Genomic DNA, 15,859 nt, shown 5'->3' on the forward strand with positions numbered 1-15,859 from the left:
CTGTCTGTGTGTGTCCTCCATTACACTGGCTTAGATGGCAGCACAAAACTTTGTACATGAAATCCAGAGTCCCCTTACTGGGCAGGAGACTAGTGAAATTAGGAAGACGGAGTTGGGGGTGGAGCTGGGAGGTCCTTGCATGTCCTTCCTTCTGTCAGTGCCTGCAATGCGCATCATCGGTTGTTAGGACGCCGGCGGTCCTAACAACCATTGACAGGAAAGAAGATTGAAAGGGGGGGAGAGAGGTGGAGAGCACAGTGAGAGCATATTGCATCTTATGAGAACACCCCCACTAAGTGGATCCAGCTGCCTAAACCTGTTTTCCTGGGACTCTAGCCTAGATCCGCGGGAACCTGGGACAGCCTTGAAATCTCGGGACAGTCCCACAGAATCTGGGATAGTTGGGAGGTATGCAACGACCCCAAACATACAGTTAATGGCATTAAGAACTATCTTCAGCACAAAGAACAAGGAGTCCTGAAAGTGATGATTTGGCAGCAACAGATGCCAGATCTCGGGCAGCACAGTGGTGTAGTGGTTAGCACTCTCACCTAGCAGTAAGAAGGGTCGCTGGATTGAATCCCAACCACGACACTACCTGCCTGGAGTTTGCATGTTCTCCCTGTACCTGGGTGGGTTTCCTCTGGGTACTCCAGTTTTCTCCCACACTCCAAAGACATGCAGGTAGGTTAATTGGCTTCTGTCCAAAATTGCCCCTAGTATATGAATGGGGACCTTGGATTGTGGGCTCCTTGAGGGTAGGGACAATTGTAGACACCTCACTTAGGATGGACTGGTGTCTTTATTCAACTTAACTAACTATGTAACTATCTCAACATTAATACAAATATAGAAGAACAAGCTGACTGTGGTATTAGTCTAATAGGTTGCTGCCATCCCCTTATTTCTCAGCCCCCTTAGAGGCAGTGAACTTGCAACTGATATATAGATTAGAATAGGGACCCTGGCGCTACCTAAAAAATGTGTAAATAAAGGGTACGCCCTTGTCATATAAGGTGATCTGAGATCTATCCACTATATTAGTCCTATATCACGTAAGTGATATAAACAACAAAAAAAGAGAAAACCCAGACTATATAGTCCAGACCACCGGAAGAAATTCTCTTTGGTTAGGTGTATAGTAACAGACACAGGGTATGGTACAACCACCCCCTTCTTTTCCCCTATACGTCTACTGATTATATAAGGGTACTATATGGTAGGGATAATGAAAATTGATAAAGGTATATCACATCATAAGCACATAATCAGACGTAACCAAACAATAAAAATAAATTGAAATAAAATAAGATAAATGATAGGATAATGGTTGACTTATATAGCTTTCTATCACTTCCCACTTATCTAGCTATATATACGGTTTATACAGTCCTTATTTTATAAGTACAATAAGCCAAAAAACCTCCAACTTGATATAGCAGATATCCTAATTCAATTAGCTGGGTGTTGCATAAAGTCCACACCATATGTGAATTTTTTTTTTTTACCAAAAAAAGGATAAATGTACAAATTTGCAAAAAATTTACAAAAGTGCAAGGAAAGTGCAAATATGTGCAAAATTGCAAAAAGTGTGCAAAAATTGCAAAATATCAAACGATGTGTATTGTAACAACCAAAAAATAAAAATATAGGACTAATATAGTAGATAGATCTCAGATCACCTTATATGACAAGGGCGTACCCTTTATTTACACATTTTGTAGGTAGCGCCAGGGTCCCTATTCTAATCTATATATCTCAACATCGAGTCTGTCTGGGATTACATGAAAACACAGAAGGATTAGAGGCAGCCTACATCCAGAGAAGATCTCTGGTTAGTTCTCCAAGATGTTTGGAACAAACATGAAGTGTTTTGAAGAGTTCCTTCAAAACAATGTTCAAGTGTACCTAGAACACTGAACACTATTCTAGTTTTTTATTTTTATTATAAATTTTCTTTTCTTTTTTTTTTCACAATATAGGTTTTTATTGAAATGATTTCAAAGAAATACAATAAGTACAAAGTTTACAAAAATCTTCCTATTTACCCTCCCCCTTTACCCCTCCTTCTCTTTTACCATGTATTATATTGATTTTCCGATCCTCTATACTTTTCTCTTCTTCTCTCCTCTCCCACTAACGCAGAATATTTCCTTGTACTCTTAAACTGTATCCAACCTTTCCATATACTTACACATTTTTCTATTTTTTCTTCCCTGTAATGATACAATTCTTCCATGTTGTAGAAATACTTTACCCTTTTAACCCAATATTGTATCATTGGGCTCTCAGGTAGTTGCCAATATTATGGATTTGCATTTATTAGGTGAGGAATTACCATATTCTTGTATTGTTTTATTGTAAATGGACTATTATGGAATAAATAGGTTCCTGGCTCCTTAGGCATACTCATTCCCGTAATTTCCTGTATCTGTTGTATATCCTCCTGCCAGAATTTCTGTATTTTTGGGCAATCCCACCATATAAGGGCCATTGTTTCTCTCCTCCCACAACCTCTCCAACAGAGCGGGGATTTTTCCGGTTGATATGTGCCTTGGTAGCTGTTGCATACAGTGAGGGGAAAAAAGTATTTGATCCCCTGCTGATTTTGTACATTTGCCCACTGACAAAAAAATTAACAGTCTATTATTTTAATGGTCGGTTTACTATAACAGTGAAAAATAAAATGTAGCGCTAGACAAACATTAAGTTCAAAACACACCTTTTTTTGAGTAGGTGTGAGTGACCTATACTCAGCAATGAAAAAACTATTAAGTTAGTTAACAAGCAAGTGCATACCACACTATGTGCAGAGATATAGTCTCTGGTGCTATATAAAAAAACAATACTGCATGAACAATATAATCATATTAGGGACACATAACGTGAATCCTAAAAGGAAAAGAAAAGCATTGCCAGTTCATCAATCTGTACACAAGTCCACTTGTATGGAGAGAGAATGGCCAGTCTTCTCAAATAGATTTTAACTCAGAGTATCCACAAGACACTTCACAGCAATCTGTTGGTCTATGGGGGTATCTGTAGATGCAACAATCTGAAGGTATAAGATGGATACGCTTACCAGAACAGTTGGACCCGCATGCCATACGACAATGGGTCAAAAGAGCTTGTTAATCCCAACAGATTGCACTCCAACTCCTGGGGAGAAATGGTCTTGATATGAAGTCCTCTCAAGAGCATCAGCAGTCCCAAATCGGAACAGGTGGATCCGATGATTACCACCCAGTAGTTCACATGTTCAGGAGCAAAGGTACCTCAAAGACCCAATGTATCTCACTTTCAATTCAGGGGTTCGTGCAGGTAATATATAAATGGGAAAAAGAAAAAAGAAAAAAATCCGTATTATACAAATATAAAAAGTGATCACAGAAACAAAAAATTTTAAATGAACTAGAAACAAAGCAATATGGGGTACAAGTAATGCCTCCTGACACGTTTCGACACAAATGGTCATCAACAGGGGCTTACTCTGTCCCCCCACATTGCTGCTATATAAATGCTTTGTTCTAAACCAGATCCACCCATAAATGGGTGGGACAGGAAATTGAAGTTAATGAAGGTAAATAGAAACATGTGCATGAGAGCATCCACTCGCAGACTTATTTCAGTCAGGACGTACATCCATATTCACAAATGAGCCCCCACCCCACACGCTAAATCCTCCATCCAAGTGTGCACAGAGACCATAGCATTCAGGACAGAGGATAAAAAATCGGAAATTGATTTGCATTTTAATGAGTGAAATAAGTATTGGATCTCCTATCAATCAGCAAGATTTCTGGCTCCCAGGTGTCTTCTATACAGGTAACAAGCTCATATTAGGAGCACTCTCTTAAAGGGAGTGCTCCTAATCTCAGTTTACCTGTATAAAAGACACCTCTCCACAGAAGCAACCAGTCAATCAGATTCCAATCTCTCCATCATGGCCAGGGCCAAAGAGCTGTCCAAGGATGTCAGGGACAAGATTGTAAACCTACACAAGGCTGGAATGGGTTACAAGACCATCGCCATGCAGCTTGTTGAGAGAGTGACAACAGTTGGTGCGATTATTCTTAAATGGAAGAAACTCAAAATAACTGTCAATCTCCCTCAGTCTGGGACTCCATGCAAGATCTCACCCCGTGGAATTTCAATGATCATGAGGACAGTGAGGAATCAGCCCAGAACTACATGTTAGAATCTTGTCAATGATCTCAAGGCAACTGGGACCAGGCACCAAGAAAACAATTGGTAACACACTACACCAGGAGGGACTGAAATCCTGCAGCGCCCGCACAGTCTCCCTGCAAAGTATATCACAATGAATAGTTTATGCAGGGAAAGAGCGTATCGGGTATGACAGTAGGTAGGGTGTGAATGAGAGGAGTATGGAGGGCATGAAACCAAATATCATGTGCAAAAGAGGGTTGCAGAGGGTATGACATCAGGCAGTAAAACATATACATATTTTGGTTTAAGGTAATGCATGTGATAGTCTTTGGGTCCTGCATGATCTTTAGAATAAAAATATTAAAATATTAGAAACTATCAAGACTCCTGTTGAATCTTTAGGACTTTGTTTCCTAAAGACTCAACAGGAAGTGACATAAAATCTCTCTAAAGTTAGGTTAACCTGCTTTTAGACACTTTTCACCAAGACAAGTGCGCCTATTGGTAGATTTCACCCTCTATTGCTGTTTTGGTTACAACCTATATTTTCAATGTTCTCTCACTTCAAGGCTAGGTTCACACTTATGCATGTAGGTTTCACCATCCAATTCACATGATAGGAGACTGTGACCGGCTCTCAATGGAGCCAGTTCATACAGCCCCGGAGCGGCCGCGGTCCGCACTGGAAAAGGGTCCTGTGTGTCTTTGGCTCAGTTTCAGGTCAGAATTCAGGCAACAATTCGGACCTGAGTTGCACCTAAAATGGAGAACAGGGATGCACTGGACCCCATGCTGTGAGCCGTGGCCACAGCTAGTGTGAACCCAGCCTTAGTCTCGGTGACATTAGTCACTAAGACAAATATAGAAATATAGAGTGATAAATCGCCCTAATGGGAGCACAGCCTGCAATAAAAACCTTACCACTCCATCTAAAACAAAAAAAAAAAGGCTTTAGATATGGTATTTTTGCAATGACTTTTAACATACAGAGAAATATTTCCTTGATTATAAACACATATGAGTCTATTTTCCTGACAGAGAAAGTACACAGTGAAATTGACAGAGTGATTGGATTGGCTCAACCCCAAACTGAGCACAGGAAGCAGATGCCATATACTGATGCGGTCATTCATGAAATCCAGAGGTTTGCTGATATTGTACCTCTGAATATCCCACATGCAACTGCTAAAGATGTCACATTTAGAGGGTACAACATTCCAAAGGCAAGTATAACATATATACAGTCTCACCATTTACAGGAGTTTAGATGCATGCAGCCCCTTGCATTTGCAGCAGTCTAGGTTTTGTTAACAATTCAATGTTAAAGTACTGTATATCAAAATTCAAAATGTGTTACATTGCAGCTTACCAATTCTGAAATGTGGTGGCTACATCTTCTTTTTAGGCTTTTTTCTTTATTTTCCTGTGGTGAACTGTCCATTAAGTCTGTTTTTTTTTTTTACTTCCTTCAACAGACCAAGCTGTTTAGCAAACATGGCAATTAGAGAGTAGAAGCTAAGCATTAAACACTGATGGGGTGCTTAGAATTATCAAAATTTTATAAATTTTTGTAAAACCTTTATCTCAAAAGAAAAAAACGGTTGCTGTAACTGCTTATAAAGTGTAAGCTTTAATTCAAGTCCATCTAAATCTGCTAGTACAGATCCACCAAGACAGAATGCTGGCGTCCAAAGGAGCCTCCATAGTTCCTTCATCCAGAATGGAGACAACCTAGGAAGTGTGTCACTGGCAGAATCACCAGGGGAAATGAAGAAAAAACATAAAAAATATGGAAGCCACTACTTTTAACGATTTGTAGTCTACAATATATAATTTTTTTGTTTTGGGACTAGGTATACTTTAGGAATTAAAGATAGAAGATCAATCAGTGCAACATATTATCCCCAAATATGTAGCAGCTGTAACACTCAAGATCGATATTTAAACTCCTGGGTAAAATTCACAAATAAGGCAGTGCAGCGATAATAAAAAAAAAAAATTACTAAAATTTATAAACAATGCTTCATAAAATGCCATCTAAAAAAGATTTTCCAAAATCAGGGAGATCAGTCTATTCATCAACATTGAAGATTAAGAAGCAATTTCATATACCCAGTACAATTCACGATAACTGAGATGTTGGATAAAATGCCTTCCCCTCCAATGTTTTTTAACTCTCTCTACCCCCCAAAATTTGAGATGTCTAGAGTTGCGGTCATGGAACAATCTAAAATGTTTAGAGACATTATGGGTAATGAGTCCTTTTTTAATGTCTCACATGTAATGGTCTGAAGGTCCTCCCTACATATTGCAAGCCACACCCGCATTTCAACATGTATATGACCCCAGTGTAGAACATGAAATTAGTTCTTTGATTTTGTGCGTCTTGTTAGTAGCAGTTGCCACAAATTCCTTCTTTTTCATGATGTTACTTTTGGCTTGCCTACAAGCTGGACACCAGCCATATGCATACAAGCCAGTCAAAAAGGATAAAAGCCTATTGTCAACTTGGGTCAGAGGGTCTATTACTCCAGGTTCCAATTTTCTTTCGGAGAGATGGTGCTTTTCTATAGATAATTTGCGGCCTTTTGGGAAGTGCTGGACCCAAGATCCTATCCTGTTTCAATCGGACAATATTTTTGAATGATTTTTTTTTTAATTTTGTGCACTTGTGGGCACAGGTTGCATTGGTGACACAGGCTGCACTGGCGGACACAGGCTGCATTGGGGACACATAGCTGCATTGGGGACACATAGCTGACTTGGAGACACATAGCTGCAATGGGGACACAGGCTGCATTGGGGACACAGATAAAGTGGTTAATATATATTTTTATAACATAATTCTGCATAAAACATTTAAGTGTTATTTCAAGAGATAATTTATGAGGGCGTGTTTAGGGGTGGGGTTAGGGGTGGGGTATGGTAGGGTTGGGCGGGGCAACTGGTGGCGAGTAACCCTTGAGGCCTGGCTAGTAGCTCAATATTGAGCCCTGTATTCAGCCCAATTTTTGTACCAATTAGGTGAATTTTATATATATATATATATATATATATATATATATATATATATATATATATTATTCCTTGTGGCTTCACAGATGGCTGCCCACTCCTCACACCTGTGACATGTCCCAGAAGGGTGTGAGAATAGAACTTCCAGTGGATCACAGTGGCAATCCGTAGGTGTGAGGGGTACTTGCCAAAACTAGGTACCCAAAAAGTGGCAAAAATAGTCTAGTATACACAATGAGATTATCGGGCGAATGATCGTCCATTTTTCTTGCATGCTAGTTTCCATATTGAAAACAAATAGGTTACTAAAGCGGAGTTCCATCCATTTCTGTGTTCATTAAAAGTCAAGAGCTACAAAACTGCAGCTGCTGACTTCTAATAAATCGTCACTCACCTGTCTCATAATCCAGTGATGCAGCCGCCCGAAGCTTCGCTTCTCTCTTTTTCCTCTCCGTGACGCCGGCATTGCAAGTGTGAGCACCTGGCTGTGATAGCTTGTGGCTGTAAGGTAACAGCGTGTGTATAAACCATATAAAGATCCAGGGTCCTGCAGTGGATCCCACTAAACGGCTCCCTATAAACGGCATGGCATGGAGATCATCTAGGGAACCTTGTATCTTGATTGATGGTTTGTAATTGTACAGTTGCAAAAAAAAGTATGTGAACCCTTTTGGAATGATATGGATTTCTGCACAAATTGGTCATAAAATGTAATTTGATCTTCATCTAAGTCACAACAATAGACAATCACAGTCTGCTTAAACTAATAGCACACAAAGAATTAAATGTTACCATGTTTTTTATTGAACACACCATGTAAACATTCACAGGTGGAAAAAGTATGTGAACCCCTAGACTAACGAGATCTCCGAGAGCTAATTGGAGTGAGGTGTCAGCCAACTGGAGTCCAATCAATGAGATGAGATTGGACAAAGTGCCACGCATGCTCAGATCAAATTACAAGAGCAAAGCTATTGGCTACTAGCCTGAACGTAGTCCCGTCAGAAATAACGATCACGTTCCGAACGATCGGATTTTCTGACAACTTTGTCCGACCGTGTGTATGCAACACCAGTTTCGGACAAAATCCATTGGAAAAAATCCACCAAATTTTGTGGTCGGAATTTCCAACCGTGTCTACGGGGGCAAACAGTTCTGTAAAGAGGAATGGTCAAGAATTACTCCTGACCGTTGTGCATGTCTGATCTGCAACTACAGGAAACGTTTGGTTAAAGTTATTGCTGCCAAAGGAGGTTCAACCAATTATTGAATCCAAGGGTTTACTTTTTCCACCTGCACTGTGAATTTTTACATGGTGTATTCAATAAAAACATGGTGACATTTAATTCTTTGTGTGTTATTTAAGCAGACTGTGATTGTCTATTGTTGTGTGTCTTTTTTTTGCAACTGTATATATATGCCTCTCAAGCACAAATAGAAAGCGTTGAAAATCCTGCCAAGTTGGTGCATGAATAGTATGGAGAAAAAAGAAGATTATACGTGAAGACTTAGATGATTTTATTAAACCAAACTGCGGTACTCACATTTAAAACCAAGGTACATGCTAGTCACCACGAGAGGCGAGCTCGCACACTGAAGTCACTTCCGGTGCCTGTCCTTTGAATCTTAATGTATTGTATTTTCAGACGAAAACTGTACTGATTAAACAAAAATGTTTTGTGTTTATCCCTTTGGATAATTTTGAACGAAAGCTGTGTGCTAACGATCAGATTATCGTATGATTGCTTCGAAAGTGGAATTCTTTGTATGATATTCTGATCATGTGCACTAGGCTTTAATCACTCTTTGCTTACAATTTGCCAATTCAACAGGTTCTCTTTGTAGTCCACCAACGTTGCTACTACAGAAATGAATGGCTTTGAGGTATTACAAGGAATAAACTAAAAGTGCACCCTCATCCCAATAGGATAGATTAAAGGGAAATGTTGAAATCTCTGGTCTCCTATCAGAGATGTCAGAACACATAGAATGTGAGCATGGGACTATCACGGGGCACATATACTAAAATTGGAAAAGGATTGAAATCAAACCATTATACAATATAAAAACAATTTATTCAGAGAAAAAATACAATATAATATAAAAATATATAATATTTCCAAAGATATAGGTCACAATGTTGTAGAGACGGGTGGGGTAATCGCTCAACTAGTTTCGCTTCGCAGCTTCATCAGGACATTACCTACGTCTAGAAATACATGAATTTAGTATAACAAGTCATTAAATATACAAAACACAGTAAGGGAGGAAATATAAAAGAAGAGGAAAAATTAATTAAATATGGAGACATATTTAAAAGATTTGTAACGTTGCTACTACAATGGCTTTCTAGAAGAATAACTTTACATTTGTCCATACAGATACACTAAGACATGCATCCACAATTATATGATTGTGCTTTTCCCACAGGGAACCGTTGTTTTCCCCTTGCTGTCTTCTGTTCTCAAGGATGAAGCTTACTTTGAAAAACCACATGAGTTTTACCCTGAACATTTCCTCGACTCAGAAGGAAATCTGAAGAAGAACGAGGCATTTATACCCTTCTCATTAGGTAATATTCAAGGAGAGCAGGTGTTTGCTGATTATGTGCTTTGATGTACTGCAGTGCCATTTTTGTTCAAGCAGTCGTTAACCCTGTATTAAAAAAATGAAATGTCAGCTGTAGCTGCTAACTTTTAATAAAAGGATGCTCACCGGTCCAGAGGTCCATCTGAACTGGTTCTTCACCGGTCTTTGGGTTCCTGGCACCGGCATGTTTACTGTGCACATCTGGCTGTTATTCCTTGTGGCTTCACAGCTGGCTGCCCATGCCACTCACCTGCGATGTGTCCCAGGAGGTTGGGGGAATAGAACTTCCAGTGGATCACAGCAGCAATCTGAACATAACTGGGAGTGGGTACTTGCCAAAACCAGGTACCCAAAAAGTTCAAAAAATAGAAGAGTGAGGCATAAAGCAGAACTTCTACTTTAGGGTGAAGTTCCACTTTAATGACACCCAAGAACCCTTCCAAAAGCAACTTGGTGCATGTCCAATTCTAGGTCCAAAGTGGAACATTAGCAGCCTTAATGCACTGCACAATAAAGTGTTTTGTGCATAAATACACTGCAAGAGACCACCCTGGCCTAAATAGATGCTGAAGGTCCCCTCCCTCATTCCCAGGCATTGGTGGTCAATGGGTTATCTCCACATTCTCACTTTCCAGGTTCTGTCAATGGAAGCTTCTATTCTTCTCCTCACTGAAAAGCATTCCTACCTCTCCCTTCCCCTTTAAATAGCATGGTGGTCATTAGTGTTTCCCTTCTTCCTTCTTGAAAAGCATTGTTGGTCAGTAGAAGACAACAGAGAACCTGTCTCATTTGTCCTGTGCCACTGCCTGTGCAGTGATGTCACCTCCAGAACCATGTACTGTACATGCCTTAGGATAGAAGATCACTCCACCTGGCAAATTGTGCATTATCGCAAAGCTGAGTGGCAAAATGAGAGTTCCAGCATTCAACTACAGAACACAGGTGGGATCTGTGCTATATTGTTAATATCACAGGACAGTCTCATGAAATTTGGGATGGTTGAGGGTATGCTTTTTTGGAGACACAACAGAAACTGAGTGAAAATCTCTCCAAATTTAGAAAAAATCCCCTCTAACACAGCTGGCATTTTAGTGGCAATGGTTACCAAGACAAATAAGGAGGGTAAATTTCCCCAGCAAGACACAGATAGAAAAGACCACACTAAAACTAAAAGAAAATGTTGGTTCTAAATACTTTCATTGAGGGGGTAGGTAGATGTATTGCTATGTTAGATGAACACCATTTTTTTTTTTTCATTATGGTTAAAACCCCTACTGGGGTTTTAACCATTCGCTGCTCCACCCAAAGAGAGATACATATTGTTACATAGTTAGTAGGGATGAGCCGAACACCCCTCGGTTTGGTTTGCAGTAGAACATGCCAACAGGCAAAAAATCCCTTTCGAACACCGCCGATGGACCGGAAAAAAAACCTGCCCCCTCTGACGCATGGGGACATACCTATGGCTTCCCTGTAGTGGCTAGGGATGGGATGTCCCTGTGCATCAGAGGGGGGCAGGGTCACTCGGCGACATCACCGCGTGGCCTTGCCCTCAGTTATAACAGAGCCCGCACCTGAGAGGTCGGTCATTGCAGTGGGTGCCAGAGGCGGATCGGTGGCGTTGTGCGTTTTTTTTCTTATTTTTTTTTTCCGTTCCGTTGGCAGAGCACGAGAAGAAGAAGAAGACTTTGTGGGACAGTTTTATTTTTTTATTTTTTTGCCATGTCATTTTTACAATTTTCACACTTTTTAGTGAAATGGTAGGGATCTGGGGGTTCCCTTGTTAAAGGGGGCTTCCAGATTCCGATAAGCCCCCCACCCGCAGATCCCCACAACCAAAGGGCAAGGGTTGTGGGGATGAGGCCCTTGTCCCCATCAACATGGGCTACCCCAAAGCACCCTCCCCATGCTGAGGGCATGTGGCCTGGTACGATTCTGGAGGGGGTTAGCTCTCTCTCGTCCCCCCACTTTTCCTGCGGCCTGCCAGGTTGCGTGCTCAGATAAGGGTCTGGTATGGATTTTTGGGGGGACCTCCACACCATTTTTGTTAAAATTTTGTCACAGGGTTCCCCTTAAAATCCATACCAGACCTGAAGGGTCTAATATGGATTTTGAGGGGATCCCCACGCAATTATTTTTTTGAATTTTGGTTTGGTGTTCCTCTTAATATTCATACCAGAACCTAGTAATGGATTATGGGGGAATCCTATGCTGTTTTTTTTCAATTACTTTTATGTGTATTGCCGGGACTGACAATTCATTATAGCCATGAGTACTTTTAAAGGACTTTTCTTCTTTTAGAAATGTCATTTTGTGCAGGGACTGTTGTAAACACGGGAAACATGCACCACTTTACAGGCATACTATAGACACCCCCCAGGTACAAAATTTAAAGGAATATTTCACTTTTATTGTTTCACTTTAAGCATTATTAAAATCACTGCTCCCGAAAAAACGTTAGTTTTTAAAACTTGTTTTTGCATTGATACATGTCCTCTGGGGCAGGACCTGGGTCCCGAAACACTTCTTATGACAATAATTTGCATATAAGCCTTTATAGACTTTATAGACTTTTAAAGGGTGTTCCGCGGCTTTCAAAATTGCCCAAATTGTTCGCTATTTGGTGAACAGGCAAACACCCGATGTTCGAGTCGAACTTACTTTCGGCTTGAACGTTGGGCTCATCCCTAATAGTTAGGTACAGAAAAATATAAAAAAAAACTTAAATCCATCTATCAACTTCAAGCATCCTCAAAACCCTGTATACACGGTCGGAATTTCCGACGGAAAATGTGCGATCGGATCGTGTTGTCGGAAAATCCGATCGCGTTTGGGCTCCATCTGAATTTATCAGTCGGAATTTCCGACACACAAAGTTTGAGAGCAGGATCTAAAATTTTCCGACAACAAAATCCGATCGTTTAAATTCCGTTAGTGTGTAGACAATTCAGACGGACAATGTGCCACGCATGCTCAGAATAAATTACGAGACAAAAGCTATTGGCTACTGGCCCTTTTATAGTCCCGACGTACATGTGGTATGTCACCTTGTTAAGATCGATCCGATTTTCCGACAACTTTGTCCGATGGATTTTGTTGTCTGAATGTCCGACCGTGTGTACAAGGCACTAGTCCATAGTTGATCCAGATGTAAAAACCCTTATCAATTATGGGTACGTGAACCAATTTGCTTTAACAGAATTCCTGCCTTCTCCACACACCAATCAGATGTTCCCAGGATGAACCATCATACTTTAAACTGTGTCACAAATTTTAGCAATGAGTAAGTTTCATTGTTTTCTGTTTTCACCAGGTAAGAGAAGCTGTGCTGGAGAGAACCTGGCCAAGATGGAGCTCTTCCTGTTTTTTACAACACTGCTGCAAAACTTCACGTTCCAGGCCCCTCCTGGTGTTGATGTGGACCTGACACCCGCACTGGGGTTCACTAACGCCCCCTTACCACATAAGATTTGTGCTATACCTCGCAGCTAGAAAGCTTTTTCAGTCTGACCAATTTTACATAATCGTTGTACTAACTGTAAAAAAAAATGTCCACTTTATGTAGCACAGAATGAGAGATGGAAATTGGATCCTTATTGACCAGGGTGTCCGAGATTCTAACTTTGAAGGCCATTGGATCCAGTTCCTTCCCTGCCTTTTCTTTTCCTCAACACCACCCTGTTTGTATGAAATACCACTTTGTTCTTTCCAGGTCAGGTATTTGCATTGCAAGGATTTTAGCAATCTATGAAGGACCTGTACCTGCTTCTGCTCTCTATATAATGAGAAATAGTTATAAGCTGCTTGTAGACAAACTGACCCCCTCCTACAAATTCAAGCAAGCGCTTATGGTTTGGATGGAACTTCTTACTTTAAATAAATAAAGAAATATATATGAAAACACACATAAATATCCTATTTTAAGATTGAAGCTGCTACCACATACCTGCTGATGGCAGGCGGATTCAATTTACGACAGACAAAAGAGACACATTCATCAAGGCAGCGCTACATAACAGACAAAATCCCGCTGTCACGCATGTGTTAACACAGAAAACTGCATATAAACATAAAGTCCACAGAGTAATTATTCCAACTATGTGGTCAATTCACATTAAAAAGATGTATAAGAGTCCAAAAAAGAACACGGGAGTGCTTGATTACATCCTAGATGAAACCTTTTCACCATCACCTCCACAGGTGTATAGTTGGGGGGTAAAATCCCCTATGAATTAGACTCTCTTGGAACGGAGTGTTTACAAGTGTCTCCAAGCGTCTGAGCGTCTCTGAGTGTTTCTGAGTGTCTCCGGTGCCCCCCAAACTTCTGGCCACATGCAGTACTGCATAGACAAGCAGTGGCTGTGGAAAGGGATTAGCTGAGTTTCCATTATTTCCTATGGAGAAACTCGCTTTGATATACGAGTGCTTTGGATTACAAGCATTTTTCTGGAGCAAACTATGCTTGTAATCCAAGGTACTACTCAGGGGCGTAACTATAGGGGGTGCAGCAGTCGCGACCGCAACTGGGCCCTGTGCTGCAGGGGGCCCATGCAGCCCCCTCTGCATATGGCCGGCAGCAGCATAGGCAGCTAGGGGTACCAGTGCACCATGCACACGGGTGGCTGGAGGTGGAGGGTGACTAGCAGAGCTCCATGCTCGACTATCGCACTGGATGCTCTTTAGTTGTGCATTCCCCGCATGACCTGTGTCCTCAGCCGGCTCCTCAGAGTACCCCTCTCCTGCTCCATGCATTGCTGCTCAGTCCGATGTCTGTTCTCCCCAGCCAGATTAAAAAAAAAAATTATAAAAAAAACTACTGATGCCAGTGGTGGAACTACAGGGCTCACAAAGGTCATACCTGTGACCACGCCCTGGAGTTCCACCGCCGGACTCGGAGGGAAGGGCCCTGGCTGGGGTTCAGGGGGGCCCTTCATGGTTTCTTGCATAGGGGCCCTGAAGGTTCTAGTTACGCCACTGGTACTACTGCATTTCCCTTTTTTATAAGTGTTCGCTGTGTGTGTGTGTGTGTGTGTCAACACAAATCTGATCATTGGAGGGGAGCACACTAAGTTCCCAGCACAGCTTGAGAACTGTGCTCTCATGCCAAGTGCGGTCAGTTTTTAATAGGAAAGCAGAGGGACTGGCAGGAATACCAGGTATTTCACACAAAGACAACAATACAAAGATAGCAGGACACTTTTTTTTTTATATATATAGAAATACATAATACAGCAGGCACATATCAGGAATATGAAATCTGGGTTGACATATTCTTTAAAATGGCTATGGGTTTTCTATCTATTTACAGTTGCAAAAAAAAAGTATGTGAACCCTTTTGGAATGAGATGGATTTCTGCACAAATTGGTCATAAAATGTGATCTGATCTTCATCTAAGTCACAACAATAGACAATCACAGTCTGCTTAAACTAATAACACACAAATAATTGTTTTTATTGAACACACCATATAAACATTCGCAGTGCAGGTGGAAAAAGTATGTGAACACTTGGATTTAATAACTGGTTGAACCTCCTTTGGCAGCCTTAACCAAGCATTTCCTGTAGTTGCAGATCAGACCTGCACAACGGTGAGGAGTAATTCTTTTTTTATATAATTGCATTTTTTATTAAATTTCAGAGCAAATACAGTATAATCAAGCATTGAAATAATCAATAGGCAGAAATGAGTATAGATTATCCGGTCCCCGACCAGTGCACGCCGATGTACGTCGGCAGAATGGCAAGCGTGCTGCCGGCGGCACGCTCGCGTGCCAGTCGGGACCCCCGTGAGTCCGGTCGCGGGTCCTGCGGACTCGATCGCCGCGGGCATTTCCGCAGTTGTCTCACGGGACGGCTGAATGGAGGAAATGCCGTGTAAACAGCATTTCTCCATTCTGCCTAGCAACTAGTGACGCCGATCTCTGCTCCATGTGATTGGAGCAGAGATCAGTGTTCACTAAATGAAAGCCCAACCCCCTCACAGTTAGTAACACACCCCTAGGAACACTTAACCCCTACACTGCCACCCACTGGTTAACTCCTTCACTGCCAGTGTCATTTACACAGGGATCACTGCATTTATAT

The 15,859-nt window shown here is 41.2% G+C and overlaps 1 pseudogene across 1 annotated transcript in view; it reads left to right on the forward strand.

Annotated features, from left to right (window-relative positions):
- The window catches only part of LOC143989071 (cytochrome P450 2K1-like), a 46,532-nt pseudogene extending 32,905 nt beyond the window's left edge, over positions 1–13,627 (forward strand). Inside the window, exons 7-9 of the transcript XR_013276967.1 lie at positions 5,209–5,393; positions 9,616–9,757; positions 13,088–13,627. The product of XR_013276967.1 is annotated as a cytochrome P450 2K1-like (transcript). The remainder of the gene's footprint in view (positions 1–5,208; positions 5,394–9,615; positions 9,758–13,087) is intronic.
- The last annotated feature ends 2,232 nt before the right edge of the window (positions 13,628–15,859 follow it).

The sequence above is a fragment of the Lithobates pipiens genome, unplaced genomic scaffold, assembly GCF_037356315.1.
Source record: "Lithobates pipiens isolate NorthernLeopardFrog02 unplaced genomic scaffold, aLitPip1_a1.2 Scaffold_18, whole genome shotgun sequence".
Lineage (NCBI taxonomy): Eukaryota > Metazoa > Chordata > Amphibia > Anura > Ranidae > Lithobates > Lithobates pipiens.